The 20,803-nt window shown below is 41.7% G+C and overlaps 35 non-coding genes across 35 annotated transcripts; 21 read left to right on the forward strand and 14 right to left on the reverse strand.

Annotated features, from left to right (window-relative positions):
• The first annotated feature begins 579 nt into the window (after positions 1 to 579).
• TRNAT-UGU (transfer RNA threonine (anticodon UGU)) lies at positions 580 to 653 on the forward strand. The gene has a single exon. It is a non-coding gene; the product is annotated as a tRNA-Thr (tRNA).
• A 377-nt stretch (positions 654 to 1,030) lies between these two features.
• TRNAS-GCU (transfer RNA serine (anticodon GCU)) lies at positions 1,031 to 1,112 on the reverse strand. Its single transcript has one exon. It is a non-coding gene; the product is annotated as a tRNA-Ser (tRNA).
• A 228-nt stretch (positions 1,113 to 1,340) lies between these two features.
• TRNAT-AGU (transfer RNA threonine (anticodon AGU)) lies at positions 1,341 to 1,414 on the forward strand. The gene has a single exon. It is a non-coding gene; the product is annotated as a tRNA-Thr (tRNA).
• Positions 1,415 to 2,015: 601 nt separating this feature from the next.
• Positions 2,016 to 2,089, forward strand: TRNAT-UGU (transfer RNA threonine (anticodon UGU)). Its single transcript has one exon. It is a non-coding gene; the product is annotated as a tRNA-Thr (tRNA).
• Positions 2,090 to 2,466: 377 nt separating this feature from the next.
• On the reverse strand, positions 2,467 to 2,548 carry TRNAS-GCU (transfer RNA serine (anticodon GCU)). Its single transcript has one exon. It is a non-coding gene; the product is annotated as a tRNA-Ser (tRNA).
• A 228-nt stretch (positions 2,549 to 2,776) lies between these two features.
• TRNAT-AGU (transfer RNA threonine (anticodon AGU)) lies at positions 2,777 to 2,850 on the forward strand. The gene has a single exon. It is a non-coding gene; the product is annotated as a tRNA-Thr (tRNA).
• A 608-nt stretch (positions 2,851 to 3,458) lies between these two features.
• On the forward strand, positions 3,459 to 3,532 carry TRNAT-UGU (transfer RNA threonine (anticodon UGU)). The gene has a single exon. It is a non-coding gene; the product is annotated as a tRNA-Thr (tRNA).
• A 377-nt stretch (positions 3,533 to 3,909) lies between these two features.
• On the reverse strand, positions 3,910 to 3,991 carry TRNAS-GCU (transfer RNA serine (anticodon GCU)). The gene has a single exon. It is a non-coding gene; the product is annotated as a tRNA-Ser (tRNA).
• Positions 3,992 to 4,219: 228 nt separating this feature from the next.
• On the forward strand, positions 4,220 to 4,293 carry TRNAT-AGU (transfer RNA threonine (anticodon AGU)). The gene has a single exon. It is a non-coding gene; the product is annotated as a tRNA-Thr (tRNA).
• Positions 4,294 to 5,349: 1,056 nt separating this feature from the next.
• Positions 5,350 to 5,431, reverse strand: TRNAS-GCU (transfer RNA serine (anticodon GCU)). Its single transcript has one exon. It is a non-coding gene; the product is annotated as a tRNA-Ser (tRNA).
• A 228-nt stretch (positions 5,432 to 5,659) lies between these two features.
• On the forward strand, positions 5,660 to 5,733 carry TRNAT-AGU (transfer RNA threonine (anticodon AGU)). Its single transcript has one exon. It is a non-coding gene; the product is annotated as a tRNA-Thr (tRNA).
• A 601-nt stretch (positions 5,734 to 6,334) lies between these two features.
• Positions 6,335 to 6,408, forward strand: TRNAT-UGU (transfer RNA threonine (anticodon UGU)). The gene has a single exon. It is a non-coding gene; the product is annotated as a tRNA-Thr (tRNA).
• A 377-nt stretch (positions 6,409 to 6,785) lies between these two features.
• Positions 6,786 to 6,867, reverse strand: TRNAS-GCU (transfer RNA serine (anticodon GCU)). Its single transcript has one exon. It is a non-coding gene; the product is annotated as a tRNA-Ser (tRNA).
• Positions 6,868 to 8,232: 1,365 nt separating this feature from the next.
• TRNAS-GCU (transfer RNA serine (anticodon GCU)) lies at positions 8,233 to 8,314 on the reverse strand. The gene has a single exon. It is a non-coding gene; the product is annotated as a tRNA-Ser (tRNA).
• A 228-nt stretch (positions 8,315 to 8,542) lies between these two features.
• Positions 8,543 to 8,616, forward strand: TRNAT-AGU (transfer RNA threonine (anticodon AGU)). The gene has a single exon. It is a non-coding gene; the product is annotated as a tRNA-Thr (tRNA).
• Positions 8,617 to 9,233: 617 nt separating this feature from the next.
• Positions 9,234 to 9,307, forward strand: TRNAT-UGU (transfer RNA threonine (anticodon UGU)). The gene has a single exon. It is a non-coding gene; the product is annotated as a tRNA-Thr (tRNA).
• Positions 9,308 to 9,684: 377 nt separating this feature from the next.
• Positions 9,685 to 9,766, reverse strand: TRNAS-GCU (transfer RNA serine (anticodon GCU)). Its single transcript has one exon. It is a non-coding gene; the product is annotated as a tRNA-Ser (tRNA).
• Positions 9,767 to 9,994: 228 nt separating this feature from the next.
• TRNAT-AGU (transfer RNA threonine (anticodon AGU)) lies at positions 9,995 to 10,068 on the forward strand. Its single transcript has one exon. It is a non-coding gene; the product is annotated as a tRNA-Thr (tRNA).
• A 601-nt stretch (positions 10,069 to 10,669) lies between these two features.
• On the forward strand, positions 10,670 to 10,743 carry TRNAT-UGU (transfer RNA threonine (anticodon UGU)). The gene has a single exon. It is a non-coding gene; the product is annotated as a tRNA-Thr (tRNA).
• Positions 10,744 to 11,120: 377 nt separating this feature from the next.
• On the reverse strand, positions 11,121 to 11,202 carry TRNAS-GCU (transfer RNA serine (anticodon GCU)). Its single transcript has one exon. It is a non-coding gene; the product is annotated as a tRNA-Ser (tRNA).
• Positions 11,203 to 12,567: 1,365 nt separating this feature from the next.
• Positions 12,568 to 12,649, reverse strand: TRNAS-GCU (transfer RNA serine (anticodon GCU)). Its single transcript has one exon. It is a non-coding gene; the product is annotated as a tRNA-Ser (tRNA).
• A 228-nt stretch (positions 12,650 to 12,877) lies between these two features.
• Positions 12,878 to 12,951, forward strand: TRNAT-AGU (transfer RNA threonine (anticodon AGU)). The gene has a single exon. It is a non-coding gene; the product is annotated as a tRNA-Thr (tRNA).
• Positions 12,952 to 13,568: 617 nt separating this feature from the next.
• Positions 13,569 to 13,642, forward strand: TRNAT-UGU (transfer RNA threonine (anticodon UGU)). Its single transcript has one exon. It is a non-coding gene; the product is annotated as a tRNA-Thr (tRNA).
• Positions 13,643 to 14,019: 377 nt separating this feature from the next.
• On the reverse strand, positions 14,020 to 14,101 carry TRNAS-GCU (transfer RNA serine (anticodon GCU)). Its single transcript has one exon. It is a non-coding gene; the product is annotated as a tRNA-Ser (tRNA).
• Positions 14,102 to 14,337: 236 nt separating this feature from the next.
• TRNAT-AGU (transfer RNA threonine (anticodon AGU)) lies at positions 14,338 to 14,411 on the forward strand. Its single transcript has one exon. It is a non-coding gene; the product is annotated as a tRNA-Thr (tRNA).
• Positions 14,412 to 15,468: 1,057 nt separating this feature from the next.
• Positions 15,469 to 15,550, reverse strand: TRNAS-GCU (transfer RNA serine (anticodon GCU)). Its single transcript has one exon. It is a non-coding gene; the product is annotated as a tRNA-Ser (tRNA).
• Positions 15,551 to 15,778: 228 nt separating this feature from the next.
• On the forward strand, positions 15,779 to 15,852 carry TRNAT-AGU (transfer RNA threonine (anticodon AGU)). The gene has a single exon. It is a non-coding gene; the product is annotated as a tRNA-Thr (tRNA).
• A 601-nt stretch (positions 15,853 to 16,453) lies between these two features.
• On the forward strand, positions 16,454 to 16,527 carry TRNAT-UGU (transfer RNA threonine (anticodon UGU)). Its single transcript has one exon. It is a non-coding gene; the product is annotated as a tRNA-Thr (tRNA).
• A 377-nt stretch (positions 16,528 to 16,904) lies between these two features.
• TRNAS-GCU (transfer RNA serine (anticodon GCU)) lies at positions 16,905 to 16,986 on the reverse strand. Its single transcript has one exon. It is a non-coding gene; the product is annotated as a tRNA-Ser (tRNA).
• A 228-nt stretch (positions 16,987 to 17,214) lies between these two features.
• On the forward strand, positions 17,215 to 17,288 carry TRNAT-AGU (transfer RNA threonine (anticodon AGU)). Its single transcript has one exon. It is a non-coding gene; the product is annotated as a tRNA-Thr (tRNA).
• A 601-nt stretch (positions 17,289 to 17,889) lies between these two features.
• On the forward strand, positions 17,890 to 17,963 carry TRNAT-UGU (transfer RNA threonine (anticodon UGU)). The gene has a single exon. It is a non-coding gene; the product is annotated as a tRNA-Thr (tRNA).
• A 377-nt stretch (positions 17,964 to 18,340) lies between these two features.
• On the reverse strand, positions 18,341 to 18,422 carry TRNAS-GCU (transfer RNA serine (anticodon GCU)). The gene has a single exon. It is a non-coding gene; the product is annotated as a tRNA-Ser (tRNA).
• A 228-nt stretch (positions 18,423 to 18,650) lies between these two features.
• On the forward strand, positions 18,651 to 18,724 carry TRNAT-AGU (transfer RNA threonine (anticodon AGU)). The gene has a single exon. It is a non-coding gene; the product is annotated as a tRNA-Thr (tRNA).
• Positions 18,725 to 19,325: 601 nt separating this feature from the next.
• Positions 19,326 to 19,399, forward strand: TRNAT-UGU (transfer RNA threonine (anticodon UGU)). Its single transcript has one exon. It is a non-coding gene; the product is annotated as a tRNA-Thr (tRNA).
• Positions 19,400 to 19,776: 377 nt separating this feature from the next.
• On the reverse strand, positions 19,777 to 19,858 carry TRNAS-GCU (transfer RNA serine (anticodon GCU)). Its single transcript has one exon. It is a non-coding gene; the product is annotated as a tRNA-Ser (tRNA).
• Between the last annotated feature and the right edge of the window lie 945 nt (positions 19,859 to 20,803).

The following is a 20,803-nucleotide window of genomic DNA, read 5'->3' on the forward strand; positions in this document are numbered from 1 at the left end:
CAGATGTTCAATCCTATCTGACATCAATATTGTCCATCCCACAGCCCTAAGACAGTCCGAGCAAAGTCAAAAATATGGATGCTGGCTAAACGCCCAAAAGAAAGAAATGTCCTCATCTTCTTTATAGGATAGCATTAAGCACCATGCAAGAGGAATTGGAAAACAAGGCTTGATTTCTAAGGCCTGGTTGATAGGTCACGTAACGCACCCTTCTAGATTGGAAATAGAAAACTCCCATGCCTGCAAAGACAATAAAAAATCTACAAAGCAAGATACCAAGTTGGAAAAGGCATGCAGAGCACAATGGATTAGCCGTCCATCGACTTAACCCCTCGGCCACCTCGTCTTTAAAAGGCAACCACTCCAGGTGAGACATTCTGACAACATGATCAACAAGTCTTTGGCTGCATTTTCATTGAAGGTCACATATTAAGCACTGGCTGAATGGACCGTAACTCAAAAAATGCAAGCTGCAACTGCTCCGTCAATATACAGCATTTTGTAGACATTTTAATCATTGCATAGCAATTCCCATTTTCTGACTTTCTGATTTTTTGACTTTTTGGCATTGGTTGTCATGGCGCTGTGGCTTAGTTGGTTAAAGCGCCTGTCTTGTAAACAGGAGATCCTGAGTTCGAATCTCAGCAGTGCCTTTCTTTCTTTGCAATTTTGAGCTTTTCATACCAAGAAGTAGACATTCAATCATATGTGACTTCAAACATGTCTATCCCACAGTCCTAAGAATGTTCGAGCAAAGTCAAAAATATGTATGCTGGCTGAATGCCCAAAAGAAGGAAATGTCCTCATCTTCTTTATTGGATAGTATTAAGCACCATGCAAGAGAAATGGAAAAACAATGCAGGATTACTAATGCCAGGTTGATAGGTCACATGAGGCACGTTTCTGAATCAAAAATAGAAAACTGCCATGGTGGGAGCATCCACTGCATATGCTGACAATAAAGAATCTACAAGGCAAGTTGCAAAGAATCTACTAGGCAAGCTGCAAAGTGGTAAAAAGTAGAAGAAACCGACGAGGATGGGATTTGAACCCATGCATGCAGAGCACAATGGATTAGCAGTCCATCGCCTTAACCACTCGGCCACCTCGTCTACATAAGTCCCTACCTCCAGGTGATAGATTCTGAGAACAGGGTCAAAAAGTTTTTTGCTGCATTTTTATTGAAGGTCACAGATCAGGCACTGGCTGAGGGGACCGTAACTCCAAGTTGGTGAAAAAATGCAAGCTGCAACCACTCCATCAATGCACAACATTTAGTAGAAATTTGAATCATTGCGTAAGAAATTCCCATTTTCTGGCATTTCTGCTGGACTTCATGTGGTGCTGTGGCTTAGTTGGTTAAAGCGCCTGTCTAGTAAACAGGAGATCCTGAGTTCAAATCTCAGCAGTGCCTTTTTTCCCCCTAAATTTTAAGCTTTTCATACCAAAAAGCAGATGTTCAATCCTATCTGACATCAATATTGACCATCCCACAGCCCTAAGACAGTCCGAGCAAAGTCAAAAATATGGATGCTGGCTAAACGTCCAAAAGAAAGAAATGTCCTCATCTTCTTTATAGGATAGCATTAAGCACCATGCAAGAGGAATTGGAAAACAAGGCAGGATTTCTAAGGCCTGGTTGATAGGTCACGTAACGCACCCTTCTGGATTGGAAATAGAAAACTCCCATGCCTGCAAAGACAATAAAAAATCTTCAAAGCAAGATAACAAGTTGGAAAAGGCATGCAGAGCACAATGGATTAGCCGTCCATCGACTTAACCCCTCGGCCACCTCGTCTTTAAAAGGCAACCACTCCAGGTGAGACATTCTGACAACATGATCAACAAGTCTTTGGCTGCATTTTCATTGAAGGTCACATATTAAGCACTGGCTGAATGGACCGTAACTCAAAAAATGCAAGCTGCAACTGCTCCGTCAATATACAGCATTTTGTAGACATTTTAATCATTGCATAGCAATTCCCATTTTCTGACTTTAAGGCAAGGGTTGTCATGGCGCTGTGGCTTAGTTGGTTAAAGCGCCTGTCTTGTAAACAGGAGATCCTGAGTTCGAATCTCAGCAGTGCCTTTCTTTCTTTGCAATTTTGAGCTTTTCATACCAAGAAGTAGACGTTCAATCATATGTGACTTCAAACTTGTCTATCCCACAGTCCTAAGAATGTCCGAGCAAAGTCAAAAATATGTATGCTGGCTGAATGCCCAAAAGAAGGAAATGTCCTCATCTTCTTTATTGGATAGTATTAAGCACCATGCAAGAGAAATGGAAAAACAATGCAGGATTACTAATGCCAGGTTGATAGGTCACATGAGGCACGTTTCTGAATCAAAAATAGAAAACTGCCATGGTGGCAGCATCCACTGCATATGCTGACAATAAAGAATCTACAAGGCAAGTTGCAAAGAATCTACTAGGCAATCTGCAAAGTGGTAAAAGGTAGAAGGAACCGACGAGGATGGGATTTGAACCCATGCATGCAGAGCACAATGGATTAGCAGTCCATCACCTTAACCACTCGGCCACCCCGTCTACATAAGTCCCTACCTCCAGGTGATAGATTCTGAGAACAGGGTCAAAAAGTTTTTTGCTGCATTTTTATTGAAGGTCACAGATCAGGCACTAGCTGAGGGGACCGTAACTCCAAGTTGGTGAAAAAATGCAAGCTGCAACCACTCCATCAATGCACAACATTTAGTAGAAATTTGAATCATTGCGTAAGAAATTCCCATTTTCTGGCTTTTCTGCTGGACTTCACTTGGCGCTGTGGCTTAGGTGGTTAAAGCGCCTGTCTAGTAAACAGGAGATTCTGAGTTCAAATCTCAGCAGTGCCTTTTTTCCCCTAAATTTTAAGCTTTTCATACCAAAAAGCAGATGTTCAATCCTATCTGACATCAATATTGTCCATCCCACAGCCCTAAGACAGTCCGAGCAAAGTCAAAAATATGGATGCTGGCTAAACGCCCAAAAGAAAGAAATGTCCTCATCTTCTTTATAGGATAGCATTAAGTACCATGCAAGAGGAATTGGAAAACAAGGCAGGATTTCTAAGGCCTGGTTGATAGGTCACGTAACGCACCCTTCTGGATTGGAAATAGAAAACTCCCATGCCTGCAAAGACAATAAAAAATCTACAAAGCAAGATACCAAGTTGGAAAAGGCATGCAGAGCACAATGGATTAGCCGTCCATCGACTTAACCCCTCGGCCACCTCGTCTTTAAAAGGCAACCACTCCAGGTGAGACATTCTGACAACATGATCAACAAGTCTTTGGCTGCATTTTCATTGAAGGTCACATATTAAGCACTGGCTGAATGGACCGTAACTAAAAAAATGCAAGCTGCAACTGCTCCGTCAATATACAGCATTTTGTAGACATTTTAATCATTGCATAGCAATTCCCATTTTCTGACTTTCTGACTTTTTGGTATTGGTTGTCATGGCGCTGTGGCTTAGTTGGTTAAAGCGCCTGTCTTGTAAACAGGAAATCCTGAGTTCGAATCTCAGCAGTGCCTTTCTTTCTTTGCAATTTTGAGCTTTTCATACCAAGAAGTAGATGTTCAATCATATGTGACTTCAAACTTGTCTATCCCACAGTCCTAAGAATGTCCGAGCTAAGTCAAAAATATGTATGCTGGCTGAATGCCCAAAAGAAGGAAATGTCCTCATCTTCTTTATTGGATAGTATTAAGCACCATGCAAGAGAAATAGAAAAACAATGAAGGATTACTAATGCCAGGTTGATAGGTCACATGAGGCACGTTTCTGAATCAAAAATAGAAAACTGCCATGGTGGGAGCATCCACTGCATATGCTGACAATAAAGAATCTACAAGGCAAGTTGCAAAGAATCTACTAGGCAAGCTGCAAAGTGGTAAAAAGTAGAAGAAGCCGACGAGGATGGGATTTGAACCCATGCATGCAGAGCACAATGGATTAGCAGTCCATCACCTTAACCACTCGGCCACCTCGTCTACATAAGTCCCTACCTCCAGGTGATAGATTCTGAGAACAGGGTCAAAAAGTTTTTTGCTGCATTTTTATTGAAGGTCACAGATCAGGCACTGGCTGAGGGGACCGTAACTCCAAGTTGGTGAAAAAATGCAAGCTGCAACCACTCCATCAATGCACAACATTTAGTAGAAATTTGAATCATTGCGTAAGAAATTCCCATTTTCTGGCTTTTCTGCTGGACTTCATGTGGTGCTGTGGCTTAGTTGGTTAAAGCGCCTGTCTAGTAAACAGGAGATCCTGAGTTCAAATCTCAGCAGTGCCTTTTTTTCCCCTAAATTTTAAGCTTTTCATACCAAAAAGCAGACGTTCAATCCTATCTGAAATCAATATTGTCCATCCCACAGCCCTAAGACAGTCCGAGCAAAGTCAAAAATATGGATGCTGGCTAAACGCCCAAAAGAAAGAAATGTCCTCATCTTCTTTATAGGATAGCATTAAGCACCATGCAAGAGGAATTGGAAAACAAGGCAGGATTTCTAAGGCCTGGTTGATAGGTCACGTAACGCACCCTTCTGGATTGGAAATAGAAAACTCCCATGCCTGCAAAGACAATAAAAAATCTACAAAGCAAGATACCAAGTTGGAAAAGGCATGCAGAGCACAATGGATTAGCCGTCCATCGACTTAACCCCTCGGCCACCTCGTCTTTAAAAGGCAACCACTCCAGGTGAGACATTCTGACAACATGATCAACAAGTCTTTGGCTGCATTTTCATTGAAGGTCACATATTAAGCACTGGCTGAATGGACCGTAACTCAAAAAATGCAAGCTGCAACTGCTCCGTCAATATACAGCATTTTGTAGACATTTTAATCATTGCATAGCAATTCCCATTTTCTGACTTTCTGACTTTTTGGCTTTTTGGCATTGGTTGTCATGGCGCTGTGGCTTAGTTGGTCTTGTAAACAGGAGATCCTGAGTTCGAATCTCAGCAGTGCCTTTCTTTCTTTGCAATTTTGAGCTTTTCATACCAAGAAGTAGACGTTCAATCATATGTGACTTCAAACTTGTCTATTCCACAGTCCTAAGAATGTCCGAGAAAAGTCAAAAATATGTATGCTGGCTGAATGCCCAAAAGAAGGAAATGTCCTCATCTTCTTTATTGGATAGTATTAAGCACCATGCAAGAGAAATGGAAAAACAATGCAGGATTACTAATGCCAGGTTGATAGGTCACATGAGGCACGTTTCTGAATCAAAAATAGAAAACTGCCATGGTGGGAGCATCCACTGCATATGCTGACATTAAAGAATCTACAAGGCAAGTTGCAAAGAATCTACTAGGCAAGCTGCAAAGTGGTAAAAAGTAGAAGAAACCGACGAAGATGGGATTTGAACCCATGCATGCAGAGCACAATGGATTAGCAGTCCATCGCCTTAACCACTCGGCCACCTCGTCTACATAAGTCCCTACCTCCAGATGATAGATTCTGAGAACAGGGTCAAAAAGTTTTTTGCTGCATTTTTATTGAAGGTCACAGATCAGGCACTGGCTGAGGGGACCGTAACTCCAAGTTGGTGAAAAAATGCAAGCTGCAACCACTCCATCAATGCACAACATTTAGTAGAAATTTGAATCATTGCGTAAGAAATTCCCATTTTCTGGCTTTTCTGCTGGACTTCATGTGGTGCTATGGCTTAGTTGGTTAAAGCGCCTGTCTAGTAAACAGGAGATCCTGAGTTCAAATCTCAGCAGTGCCTTTTTTCCCACTAAATTTTAAGCTTTTCATACCAAAAAGCAGATGTTCAATCCTATCTGACATCAATATTGACCATCCCACAGCCCTAAGACAGTCCGAGCAAAGTCAAAAATATGGATGCTGGCTAAACATCCAAAAGAAAGAAATGTCCTCATCTTCTTTATAGGATAGCATTAAGCACCATGCAAGAGGAATTGGAAAACAAGGCAGGATTTCTAAGGCCTGGTTGATAGGTCACGTAACGCACCCTTCTGGATTGGAAATAGAAAACTCCCATGCCTGCAAAGACAATAAAAAATCTTCAAAGCAAGATACCAAGTTGGAAAAGGCATGCAGAGCACAATGGATTAGCCGTCCATCGACTTAACCCCTCGGCCACCTCGTCTTTAAAAGGCAACCACTCCAGGTGAGACATTCTGACAACATGATCAATAAGTCTTTGGCTGCATTTTCATTGAAGGTCACATATTAAGCACTGGCTGAATGGACCGTAACTCAAAAAATGCAAGCTGCAACTGCTCCGTCAATATACAGCATTTTGTATACATTTTAATCATTGCATAGCATTTCCCATTTTCTGACTTTAAGGCAAGGACTGTCATGGCGCTGTGGCTTAGTTGGTTAAAGCGCCTGTCTTGTAAACAGGAGATCCTGAGTTCGAATCTCAGCAGTGCCTTTCTTTCTTTGCAATTTTGAGCTTTTCATACCAAGAAGTAGACGTTCAATCATATGTGACTTCAAACTTGTCTATCCCACAGTCCTAAGAATGTCCGAGCAAAGTCAAAAATATGTATGCTGGCTGAATGCCCAAAAGAAGGAAATGTCCTCATCTTCTTTATTGGATAGTATTAAGCACCATGCAAGAGAAATGGAAAAACAATGCAGGATTACTAATGCCAGGTTGATAGGTCACATGAGGCACGTTTCTGAATCAAAAATAGAAAACTGCCATGGTGGCAGCATCCACTGCATATGCTGACAATAAAGAATCTACAAGGCAAGTTGCAAAGAATCTACTAGGCAATCTGCAAAGTGGTAAAAGGTAGAAGGAACCGACAAGGATGGGATTTGAACCCAAGCATGCAGAGCACAATGGATTAGCAGTCCATCACCTTAACCACTCGGCCACCTCGTCTACATAAGTCCCTTCCTCCAGGTGATAGATTCTGAGAACAGGGTCAAAAAGTTTTTTGCTGCATTTTTATTGAAGGTCACAGATCAGGCACTAGCTGAGGGGACCGTAACTCCAAGTTGGTGAAAAAATGCAAGCTGCAACCACTCCATCAATGCACAACATTTAGTAGAAATTTGAATCATTGCGTAGGAAATTCCCATTTTCTGGCTTTTCTGCTGAACTTCACTTGGCGCGGTGGCTTAGGTGGTTAAAGCGCCTGTCTAGTAAACAGGAGATTCTTAGTTCAAATCTCAGCAGTGCCTTTTTTCACCAAAATTTTAAGCTTTTCATACCAAAAAGCAGATGTTCAATCCTATCTGACATCAATATTGTCCATCCCACAGCCCTAAGACAGTCCGAGCAAAGTCAAAAATATGGATGCTGGCTAAACGCCCAAAAGAAAGAAATGTCCTCATCTTCTTTATAGGATAGCATTAAGCACCATGCAAGAGGAATTGGAAAACAAGGCAGGATTTCTAAGGCCTGGTTGATAGGTCACGTAACGCACCCTTCTAGATTGGAAATAGAAAACTCCCATGCCTGCAAAGACAATAAAAAATCTACAAAGCAAGATACCAAGTTGGAAAAGGCATGCAGAGCACAATGGATTAGCCGTCCATCGACTTAACCCCTCGGCCACCTCGTCTTTAAAAGGCAACCACTCCAGGTGAGACATTCTGACAACATGATCAACAAGTCTTTGGCTGCATTTTCATTGAAGGTCACATATTAAGCACTGGCTGAATGGACCGTAACTAAAAAAATGCAAGCTGCAACTGCTCCGTCAATATACAGCATTTTGTAGACATTTTAATCATTGCATAGCAATTCCCATTTTCTGACTTTCTGACTTTCTGACTTTTTGGCTTTTTGGCATTGGTTGTCATGGCGCTGTGGCTTAGTTGGTCTTGTAAACAGGAGATCCTGAGTTCGAATCTCAGCAGTGCCTTTCTTTCTTTGCAATTTTGAGCTTTTCATACCAAGAAGTAGACGTTCAATCATATGTGACTTCAAACTTGTCTATCCCACAGTCCTAAGAATGTCCGAGCAAAGTCAAAAATATGTATGCTGGCTGAATGCCCAAAAGAAGGAAATGTCCTCATCTTCTTTATTGGATAGTATTAAGCACCATGCAAGAGAAATGGAAAAACAATGCAGGATTACTAATGCCAGGTTGATAGGTCACATGAGGCACGTTTCTGAATCAAAAATAGAAAACTGCCATGGTGGCAGCATCCACTGCATATGCTGACAATAAAGTATCTACAAGGCAAGTTGCAAAGAATCTACTAGGCAAGCTGCAAAGTGGTAAAAGGTAGAAGAAACCAACAAGGATGGGATTTGAACCCATGCATGCAGAGCACAATGGATTAGCAGTCCATCGCCTTAACCACTCGGCCACCTCGTCTACATAAGTCCCTACCTCCAGGTGATAGATTCTGAGAACAGGGTCAAAAAGTTTTTTGCTGCATTTTTATTGAAGGTCACAGATCAGGCACTAGCTGAGGGGACCGTAACTCCAAGTTGGTGAAAAAATGCAAGCTGCAACCACTCCATCAATGCACAACATTTAGTAGAAATTTGAATCATTGCGTAAGAAATTCCCATTTTCTGGCTTTTCTGCTGGACTTCACTTGGCGCTGTGGCTTAGGTGGTTAAAGCGCCTGTCTAGTAAACAGGAGATCCTGAGTTCAAATCTCAGCAGTGCCTTTTTTCCCCCTAAATTTTAAGCTTTTCATACCAAAAAGCAGATGTTCAATCCTATCTGACATCAATATTGTCCATCCCACAGCCCTAAGACAGTCCGAGCAAAGTCAAAAATATGGATGCTGGCTAAACGCCCAAAAGAAAGAAATGTCCTCATCTTCTTTATAGGATAGCATTAAGCACCATGCAAGAGGAATTGGAAAACAAGGCAGGATTTCTAAGGCCTGGTTGATAGGTCACGTAACGCACCCTTCTGGATTGGAAATAGAAAACTCCCATGCCTGCAAAGACAATAAAAAATCTACAAAGCAAGATACCAAGTTGGAAAAGACATGCAGAGCACAATGGATTAGCCGTCCATCGACTTAACCCCTCGGCCACCTCGTCTTTAAAAGGCAACCTCTCCAGGTGAGACATTCTGACAACATGATCAACAAGTCTTTGGCTGCATTTTCATTGAAGGTCACATATTGAGCACTGGCTGAATGGACCGTAACTCAAAAAATGCAAGCTGCAACTGCTCCGTCAATATACAGCATTTTGTAGACATTTTAATCATTGCATAGCAATTCCCATTTTCTGACTTTCTGACTTTCTGACTTTTTGGCATTGGTTGTCATGGCGCTGTGGCTTAGTTGGTTAAAGCGCCTGTCTTGTAAACAGGAGATCCTGAGTTTGAATCTCAGCAGTGCCTTTCTTTCTTTGCAATTTTGAGCTTTTCATACCAAGAAGTAGACGTTCAATCATATGTGACTTCAAACTTGTCTATCCCACAGTCCTAAGAATGTCCGAGCAAAGTCAAAAATATGTATGCTGGCTGAATGCCCAAAAGAAGGAAATGTCCTCATCTTCTTTATTGAATAGTATTAAGCACCATGCAAGAGAAATGGAAAAACAATGCAGGATTACTAATGCCAGGTTGATAGGTCACATGAGGCACGTTTCTGAATCAAAAATAGAAAACTGCCATGGTGGGAGCATCCACTGCATATGCTGACAATAAAGAATCTACAAGGCAAGTTGCAAAGAATCTACTAGGCAAGCTGCAAAGTGGTAAAAAGTAGAAGAAACCGACGAAGATGGGATTTGAACCCATGCATGCAGAGCACAATGGATTAGCAGTCCATCGCCTTAACCACTCGGCCACCTCGTCTACATAAGTCCCTACCTCCAGATGATAGATTCTGAGAACAGGGTCAAAAAGTTTTTTGCTGCATTTTTATTGAAGGTCACAGATCAGGCACTGGCTGAGGGGACCGTAACTCCAAGTTGGTGAAAAAATGCAAGCTGCAACCACTCCATCAATGCACAATATTTAGTAGAAATTTGAATCATTGCGTAAGAAATTCCCATTTTCTGGCTTTTCTGCTGGACTTTATGTGGTGCTATGGCTTAGTTGGTTAAAGCGCCTGTCTAGTAAACAGGAGATCCTGAGTTCAAATCTCAGCAGTGCCTTTTTTCCCACTAAATTTTAAGCTTTTCATACCAAAAAGCAGATGTTCAATCCTATCTGACATCAATATTGACCATCCCACAGCCCTAAGACAGTCCGAGCAAAGTCAAAAATATGGATGCTGGCTAAACATCCAAAAGAAAGAAATGTCCTCATCTTCTTTATAGGATAGCATTAAGCACCATGCAAGAGGAATTGGAAAACAAGGCAGGATTTCTAAGGCCTGGTTGATAGGTCACGTAACGCACCCTTCTGGATTGGAAATAGAAAACTCCCATGCCTGCAAAGACAATAAAAAATCTTCAAAGCAAGATACCAAGTTGGAAAAGGCATGCAGAGCACAATGGATTAGCCGTCCATCGACTTAACCCCTCGGCCACCTCGTCTTTAAAAGGCAACCACTCCAGGTGAGACATTCTGACAACATGATCAATAAGTCTTTGGCTGCATTTTCATTGAAGGTCACATATTAAGCACTGGCTGAATGGACCGTAACTCAAAAAATGCAAGCTGCAACTGCTCCGTCAATATACAGCATTTTGTATACATTTTAATCATTGCATAGCATTTCCCATTTTCTGACTTTAAGGCAAGGGCTGTCATGGCGCTGTGGCTTAGTTGGTTAAAGCGCCTGTCTTGTAAACAGGAGATCCTGAGTTCGAATCTCAGCAGTGCCTTTCTTTCTTTGCAATTTTGAGCTTTTCATACCAAGAAGTAGACGTTCAATCATATGTGACTTCAAACTTGTCTATCCCACAGTCCTAAGAATGTCCGAGCAAAGTCAAAAATATGTATGCTGGCTGAATGCCCAAAAGAAGGAAATGTCCTCATCTTCTTTATTGGATAGTATTAAGCACCATGCAAGAGAAATGGAAAAACAATGCAGGATTACTAATGCCAGGTTGATAGGTCACATGAGGCACGTTTCTGAATCAAAAATAGAAAACTGCCATGGTGGCAGCATCCACTGCATATGCTGACAATAAAGAATCTACAAGGCAAGTTGCAAAGAATCTACTAGGCAATCTGCAAAGTGGTAAAAGGTAGAAGGAACCGACAAGGATGGGATTTGAACCCAAGCATGCAGAGCACAATGGATTAGCAGTCCATCACCTTAACCACTCGGCCACCTCGTCTACATAAGTCCCTTCCTCCAGGTGATAGATTCTGAGAACAGGGTCAAAAAGTTTTTTGCTGCATTTTTATTGAAGGTCACAGATCAGGCACTAGCTGAGGGGACCGTAACTCCAAGTTGGTGAAAAAATGCAAGCTGCAACCACTCCATCAATGCACAACATTTAGTAGAAATTTGAATCATTGCGTAGGAAATTCCCATTTTCTGGCTTTTCTGCTGAACTTCACTTGGCGCGGTGGCTTAGGTGGTTAAAGCGCCTGTCTAGTAAACAGGAGATTCTTAGTTCAAATCTCAGCAGTGCCTTTTTTCACCAAAATTTTAAGCTTTTCATACCAAAAAGCAGATGTTCAATCCTATCTGACATCAATATTGTCCATCCCACAGCCCTAAGACAGTCCGAGCAAAGTCAAAAATATGGATGCTGGCTAAACGCCCAAAAGAAAGAAATGTCCTCATCTTCTTTATAGGATAGCATTAAGCACCATGCAAGAGGAATTGGAAAACAAGGCAGGATTTCTAAGGCCTGGTTGATAGGTCACGTAACGCACCCTTCTAGATTGGAAATAGAAAACTCCCATGCCTGCAAAGACAATAAAAAATCTACAAAGCAAGATACCAAGTTGGAAAAGGCATGCAGAGCACAATGGATTAGCCGTCCATCGACTTAACCCCTCGGCCACCTCGTCTTTAAAAGGCAACCACTCCAGGTGAGACATTCTGACAACATGATCAACAAGTCTTTGGCTGCATTTTCATTGAAGGTCACATATTAAGCACTGGCTGAATGGACCGTAACTCAAAAAATGCAAGCTGCAACTGCTCCGTCAATATACAGCATTTTGTAGACATTTTAATCATTGCATAGCAATTCCCATTTTCTGACTTTCTGACTTTCTGACTTTTTGGCTTTTTGGCATTGGTTGTCATGGCGCTGTGGCTTAGTTGGTCTTGTAAACAGGAGATCCTGAGTTCGAATCTCAGCAGTGCCTTTCTTTCTTTGCAATTTTGAGCTTTTCATACCAAGAAGTAGACGTTCAATCATATGTGACTTCAAACTTGTCTATCCCACAGTCCTAAGAATGTCCGAGCAAAGTCAAAAATATGTATGCTGGCTGAATGCCCAAAAGAAGGAAATGTCCTCATCTTCTTTATTGGATAGTATTAAGCACCATGCAAGAGAAATGGAAAAACAATGCAGGATTACTAATGCCAGGTTGATAGGTCACATGAGGCACGTTTCTGAATCAAAAATAGAAAACTGCCATGGTGGCAGCATCCACTGCATATGCTGACAATAAAGTATCTACAAGGCAAGTTGCAAAGAATCTACTAGGCAAGCTGCAAAGTGGTAAAAGGTAGAAGAAACCGACAAGGATGGGATTTGAACCCATGCATGCAGAGCACAATGGATTAGCAGTCCATCGCCTTAACCACTCGGCCACCTCGTCTACATAAGTCCCTACCTCCAGGTGATAGATTCTGAGAACAGGGTCAAAAAGTTTTTTGCTGCATTTTTATTGAAGGTCACAGATCAGGCACTAGCTGAGGGGACCGTAACTCCAAGTTGGTGAAAAAATGCAAGCTGCAACCACTCCATCAATGCACAACATTTAGTAGAAATTTGAATCATTGCGTAAGAAATTCCCATTTTCTGGCTTTTCTGCTGGACTTCACTTGGCGCTGTGGCTTAGGTGGTTAAAGCGCCTGTCTAGTAAACAGGAGATCCTGAGTTCAAATCTCAGCAGTGCCTTTTTTCCCCCTAAATTTTAAGCTTTTCATACCAAAAAGCAGATGTTCAATCCTATCTGACATCAATATTGTCCATCCCACAGCCCTAAGACAGTCCGAGCAAAGTCAAAAATATGGATGCTGGCTAAACGCCCAAAAGAAAGAAATGTCCTCATCTTCTTTATAGGATAGCATTAAGCACCATGCAAGAGGAATTGGAAAACAAGGCAGGATTTCTAAGGCCTGGTTGATAGGTCACGTAACGCACCCTTCTGGATTGGAAATAGAAAACTCCCATGCCTGCAAAGACAATAAAAAATCTACAAAGCAAGATACCAAGTTGGAAAAGACATGCAGAGCACAATGGATTAGCCGTCCATCGACTTAACCCCTCGGCCACCTCGTCTTTAAAAGGCAACCTCTCCAGGTGAGACATTCTGACAACATGATCAACAAGTCTTTGGCTGCATTTTCATTGAAGGTCACATATTGAGCACTGGCTGAATGGACCGTAACTCAAAAAATGCAAGCTGCAACTGCTCCGTCAATATACAGCATTTTGTAGACATTTTAATCATTGCATAGCAATTCCCATTTTCTGACTTTCTGACTTTCTGACTTTTTGGCATTGGTTGTCATGGCGCTGTGGCTTAGTTGGTTAAAGCGCCTGTCTTGTAAACAGGAGATCCTGAGTTTGAATCTCAGCAGTGCCTTTCTTTCTTTGCAATTTTGAGCTTTTCATACCAAGAAGTAGACGTTCAATCATATGTGACTTCAAACTTGTCTATCCCACAGTCCTAAGAATGTCCGAGCAAAGTCAAAAATATGTATGCTGGCTGAATGCCCAAAAGAAGGAAATGTCCTCATCTTCTTTATTGAATAGTATTAAGCACCATGCAAGAGAAATGGAAAAACAATGCAGGATTACTAATGCCAGGTTGATAGGTCACATGAGGCACGTTTCTGAATCAAAAATAGAAAACTGCCATGGTGGGAGCATCCACTGCATATGCTGACAATAAAGAATCTACAAGGCAAGTTGCAAAGAATCTACTAGGCAATCTGCAAAGTGGTAAAAGGTAGAAGGATCCGACGAGGATGGGATTTGAACCCATGCATGCAGAGCACAATGGATTAGCAGTCCATCGCCTTAACCACTCGGCCACCTCGTCTACATAAGTCCCTACCTCCAGGTGATAGATTCTGAGAACAGGGTCAAAAAGTTTTTTGCTGCATTTTTATTGAAGGTCACAGATCAGGCACTGGCTGAGGGGACCGTAACTCCAAGTTGGTGAAAAATGCACACTCCATCAATGCACAACACTCCATCAATGCACAACATTTAGTAGAAATTTGAATAATTGCGTAAGAAATTCCCATTTTCTGGCTTTTCTGCTGTACTTCACTTGGCGCTGTGGCTTAGGTGGTTAAAGCGCCTGTCTAGTAAACAGGAGATCCTGAGTTCAAATCTCAGCAGTGCCTTTTTTTTCCCCTAAATTTTAAGCTTTTCATACCAAAAAGCAGACGTTCAATCCTATCTGAAATCAATATTGTCCATCCCACAGCCCTAAGACAGTCCGAGCAAAGTCAAAAATATGGATGCTGGCTAAACGCCCAAAAGAAAGAAATGTCCTCATCTTCTTTATAGGATAGCATTAAGCACCATGCAAGAGGAATTGGAAAACAAGGCAGGATTTCTAAGGCCTGGTTGATAGGTCACGTAACGCACCCTTCTGGATTGGAAATAGAAAACTCCCATGCCTGCAAAGACAATAAAAAATCTACAAAGCAAGATACCAAGTTGGAAAAGGCATGCAGAGCACAATGGATTAGCCGTCCATCGACTTAACCCCTCGGCCACCTCGTCTTTAAAAGGCAACCACTCCAGGTGAGACATTCTGACAACATGATCAACAAGTCTTTGGCTGCATTTTCATTGAAGGTCACATATTAAGCACTGGCTGAATGGACCGTAACTAAAAAAATGCAAGCTGCAACTGCTCCGTCAATATACAGCATTTTGTAGACATTTTAATCATTGCATAGCAATTCCCATTTTCTGACTTTCTGACTTTTTGGCTTTTTGGCATTGGTTGTCATGGCGCTGTGGCTTAGTTGGTCTTGTAAACAGGAGATCCTGAGTTCGAATTTTAGCAGTGCCTTTCTTTCTTTGCAATTTTGAGCTTTTCATACCAAGAAGTAGACGTTCAATCATATGTGACTTCAAACTTGTCTATCCCACAGTCCTAAGAATGTCCGAGCAAAGTCAAAAATATGTATGCTGGCTGAATGCCCAAAAGAAGGAAATGTCCTCATCTTCTTTATTGGATAGTATTAAGCACCATGCAAGAGAAATGGAAAAACAATGCAGGATTACTAATGCCAGGTTGATAGGTCACATGAGGCACGTTTCTGAATCAAAAATAGAAAACTGCCATGGTGGGAGCATCCACTGCATATGCTGACAATAAAGAATCTACAAGGTAAGTTGCAAAGAATCTACTAGGCAAGCTGCAAAGTGGTAAAAAGTAGAAGAAACCGACGAAGATGGGATTTGAACCCATGCATGCAGAGCACAATGGATTAGCAGTCCATCGCCTTAACCGATCGGCCACCTCGTCTACATAAGTCCCTACCTCCAGATGATAGATTCTGAGAACAGGGTCAAAAAGTTTTTTGCTGCATTTTTATTGAAGGTCACAGATCAGGCACTGGCTGAGGGGACCGTAACTCCAAGTTGGTGAAAAAATGCAAGCTGCAACCACTCCATCAATGCACAACATTTAGTAGAAATTTGAATCATTGCGTAAGAAATTCCCATTTTCTGGCTTTTCTGCTGGACTTCATGTGGTGCTGTGGCTTAGTTGGTTAAAGCGCCTGTCTAGTAAACAGGAGATCCTGAGTTCAAATCTCAGCAGTGCCTTTTTTCCCACTAAATTTTAAGCTTTTCATACCAAAAAGCAGATGTTCAATCCTATCTGACATCAATATTGACCATCCCACAGCCCTAAGACAGTCCGAGCAAAGTCAAAAATATGGATGCTGGCTAAACATCCAAAAGAAAGAAATGTCCTCATCTTCTTTATAGGATAGCATTAAGCACCATGCAAGAGGAATTGGAAAACAAGGCAGGATTTCTAAGGCCTGGTTGATAGGTCACGTAACGCACCCTTCTGGATTGGAAATAGAAAACTCCCATGCCTGCAAAGACAATAAAAAATCTTCAAAGCAAGATACCAAGTTGGAAAAGGCATGCAGAGCACAATGGATTAGCCGTCCATCGACTTAACCCCTCGGCCACCTCGTCTTTAAAAGGCAACCACTCCAGGTGAGACATTCTGACAACATGATCAACAAGTCTTTGGCTGCATTTTCATTGAAGGTCACATATTAAGCACTGGCTGAATGGACCGTAACTCAAAAAATGCAAGCTGCAACTGCTCCGTCAATATACAGCATTTTGTATACATTTTAATCATTGCATAGCAATTCCCATTTTCTGACTTTAAGGCAAGGGTTGTCATGGCGCTGTGGCTTAGTTGGTTAAAGCGCCTGTCTTGTAAACAGGAGATCCTGAGTTCGAATCTCAGCAGTGCCTTTCTTTCTTTGCAATTTTGAGCTTTTCATACCAAGAAGTAGACGTTCAATCATATGTGACTTCAAACTTGTCTATCCCACAGTCCTAAGAATGTCCGAGCAAAGTCAAAAATATGTATGCTGGCTGAATGCCCAAAAGAAGGAAATGTCCTCATCTTCTTTATTGGATAGTATTAAGCACCATGCAAGAGAAATGGAAAAACAATGCAGGATTACTAATGCCAGGTTGATAGGTCACATGAGGCACGTTTCTGAATCAAAAATAGAAAACTGCCATGGTGGGAGCATCCACTGCATATGCTGACAATAAAGAATCTACAAGGTAAGTTGCAAAGAATCTACTAGGCAAGCTGCAAAGTGGTAAAAAGTAGAAGAAACCGACGAAGATGGGATTTGAACCCATGCATGCAGAGCACAATGGATTAGCAGTCCATCGCCTTAACCGATCGGCCACCTCGTCTACATAAGTCCCTACCTCCAGATGATAGATTCTGAGAACAGGGTCAAAAAGTTTTTTGCTGCATTTTTATTGAAGGTCACAGATCAGGCACTGGCTGAGGGGACCGTAACTCCAAGTTGGTGAAAAAATGCAAGCTGCAACCACTCCATCAATGCACAACATTTAGTAGAAATTTGAATCATTGCGTAAGAAATTCCCATTTTCTGGCTTTTCTGCTGGACTTCATGTGGTGCTGTGGCTTAGTTGGTTAAAGCGCCTGTCTAGTAAACAGGAGATCCTGAGTTCAAATCTCAGCAGTGCCTTTTTTCCCACTAAATTTTAAGCTTTTCATACCAAAAAGCAGATGTTCAATCCTATCTGACATCAATATTGACCATCCCACAGCCCTAAGACAGTCCGAGCAAAGTCAAAAATATGGATGCTGGCTAAACATCCAAAAGAAAGAAATGTCCTCATCTTCTTTATAGGATAGCATTAAGCACCATGCAAGAGGAATTGGAAAACAAGGCAGGATTTCTAAGGCCTGGTTGATAGGTCACGTAACGCACCCTTCTGGATTGGAAATAGAAAACTCCCATGCCTGCAAAGACAATAAAAAATCTTCAAAGCAAGATACCAAGTTGGAAAAGGCATGCAGAGCACAATGGATTAGCCGTCCATCGACTTAACCCCTCGGCCACCTCGTCTTTAAAAGGCAACCACTCCAGGTGAGACATTCTGACAACATGATCAACAAGTCTTTGGCTGCATTTTCATTGAAGGTCACATATTAAGCACTGGCTGAATGGACCGTAACTCAAAAAATGCAAGCTGCAACTGCTCCGTCAATATACAGCATTTTGTATACATTTTAATCATTGCATAGCAATTCCCATTTTCTGACTTTAAGGCAAGGGTTGTCATGGCGCTGTGGCTTAGTTGGTTAAAGCGCCTGTCTTGTAAACAGGAGATCCTGAGTTCGAATCTCAGCAGTGCCTTTCTTTCTTTGCAATTTTGAGCTTTTCATACCAAGAAGTAGACGTTCAATCATATGTGACTTCAAACTTGTCTATCCCACAGTCCTAAGAATGTCCGAGCAAAGTCAAAAATATGTATGCTGGCTGAATGCCCAAAAGAAGGAAATGTCCTCATCTTCTTTATTGGATAGTATTAAGCACCATGCAAGAGAAATGGAAAAACAATGCAGGATTACTAATGCCAGGTTGATAGGTCACATGAGGCACGTTTCTGAATCAAAAATAGAAAACTGCCATGGTGGGAGCATCCACTGCATATGCTGACAATAAAGAATCTACAAGGCAAGTTGCAAAGAATCTACTAGTCAATCTGCAAAGTGGTAAAAAGTAGAAGAAACCGACGAGGATGGGATTTGAACCCATGCATGCAGAGCACAATGGATTAGCAGTCCATCGCCTTAACCACTCGGTCACCTCGTCTAAATAAGTCCCTACCTCCAGGTGATAGATTCTGAGAACAGGGTCAAAAAGTTTTTTGCTGCATTTTTATTGAAGGTCACAGATCAGGCACTGGCTGAGGGGACCGTAACTCCAAGTTGGTGAAAAAATGCAAGCTGCAACCACTCCATCAATACACAACATTTAGTAGAAATTTGAATCATTGCGTAAGAAATTCCCATTTTCTGGCTTTTCTGCAGGACTTCACTTGGCGCTGTGGCTTAGGTGGTTAAAGCGCCTGTCTAGTAAACAGGAGATCCTGAGTTCAAATCTCAGCAGTGCCTTTTTTCCCACTAAATTTTAAGCTTTTCATACCAAAAAGCAGATGTTCAATCCTATCTGACATCAATATTGACCATCCCACAGCCCTAAGACAGTCCGAGCAAAGTCAAAAATATGGATGCTGGCTAAACATCCAAAAGAAAGAAATGTCCTCATCTTCTTTATAGGATAGCATTAAGCACCATGCAAGAGGAATTGGAAAACAAGGCAGGATTTCTAAGGCCTGGTTGATAGGTCACGTAACGCACCCTTCTGGATTGGAAATAGAAAACTCCCATGCCTGCAAAGACAATAAAAAATCTTCAAAGCAAGATACCAAGTTGGAAAAGGCATGCAGAGCACAATGGATTAGCCGTCCATCGACTTAACCCCTCGGCCACCTCGTCTTTAAAAGGCAACCACTCCAGGTGAGACATTCTGACAACATGATCAATAAGTCTTTGGCTGCATTTTCATTGAAGGTCACATATTAAGCACTGGCTGAATGGACCGTAACTCAAAAAATGCAAGCTGCAACTGCTCCGTCAATATACAGCATTTTGTATACATTTTAATCATTGCATAGCAATTCCCATTTTCTGACTTTAATGCAAGGGTTGTCATGGCGCTGTGGCTTAGTTGGTTAAAGCGCCTGTCTTGTAAACAGGAGATCCTGAGTTCGAATCTCAGCAGTGCCTTTCTTTCTTTGCAATTTTGAGCTTTTCATACCAAGAAGTAGACGTTCAATCATATGTGACTTCAAACTTGTCTATCCCACAGTCCTAAGAATGTCCGAGCAAAGTCAAAAATATGTATGCTGGCTGAATGCCCAAAAGAAGGAAATGTCCTCATCTTCTTTATTGGATAGTATTAAGCACCATGCAAGAGAAATGGAAAAACAATGCAGGATTACTAATGCCAGGTTGATAGGTCACATGAGGCACGTTTCTGAATCAAAAATAGAAAACTGCCATGGTGGCAGCATCCACTGCATATGCTGACAATAAAGAATCTACAAGGCAAGTTGCAAAGAATCTACTAGGCAATCTGCAAAGTGGTAAAAGGTAGAAGGAACCGACAAGGATGGGATTTGAACCCAAGCATGCAGAGCACAATGGATTAGCAGTCCATCACCTTAACCACTCGGCCACCTCGTCTACATAAGTCCCTTCCTCCAGGTGATAGATTCTGAGAACAGGGTCAAAAAGTTTTTTGCTGCATTTTTATTGAAGGTCACAGATCAGGCATTAGCTGAGGGGACCGTAACTCCAAGTTGGTGAAAAAATGCAAGCTGCAACCACTCCATCAATGCACAACATTTAGTAGAAATTTGAATCATTGCGTAGGAAATTCCCATTTTCTGGCTTTTCTGCTGAACTTCACTTGGCGCTGTGGCTTAGGTGGTTAAAGCCATGTTTAGTAAACAGGAGATTCTGAGTTCAAATCTCAGCAGTGCCTTTTTTCACCAAAATTTTAAGCTTTTCATACCAAAAAGCAGATGTTCAATCCTATCTGACATCAATATTGTCCATCCCACAGCCCTAAGACAGTCCGAGCAAAGTCAAAAATATGGATGCTGGCTAAACGCCCAAAAGAAAGAAATGTCCTCATCTTCTTTATAGGATAGCATTAAGCACCATGCAAGAGGAATTGGAAAACAAGGCAGGATTTCTAAGGCCTGGTTGATAGGTCACGTAACGCACCCTTCTAGATTGGAAATAGAAAACTCCCATGCCTGCAAAGACAATAAAAAATCTACAAAGCAAGATACCAAGTTGGAAAAGGCATGCAGAGCACAATGGATTAGCCGTCCATCGACTTAACCCCTCGGCCACCTCGTCTTTAAAAGGCAACCACTCCAGGTGAGACATTCTGACAACATGATCAACAAGTCTTTGGCTGCATTTTCATTGAAGGTCACATATTAAGCACTGGCTGAATGGACCGTAACTAAAAAAATGCAAGCTGCAACTGCTCCGTCAATATACAGCATTTTGTAGACATTTTAATCATTGCATAGCAATTCCCATTTTCTGACTTTCTGACTTTTTGGCTTTTTGGCATTGGTTGTCATGGCGCTGTGGCTTAGTTGGTCTTGTAAA

This window comes from Hyla sarda, chromosome 6, assembly GCF_029499605.1.
Source record: "Hyla sarda isolate aHylSar1 chromosome 6, aHylSar1.hap1, whole genome shotgun sequence".
Lineage (NCBI taxonomy): Eukaryota > Metazoa > Chordata > Amphibia > Anura > Hylidae > Hyla > Hyla sarda.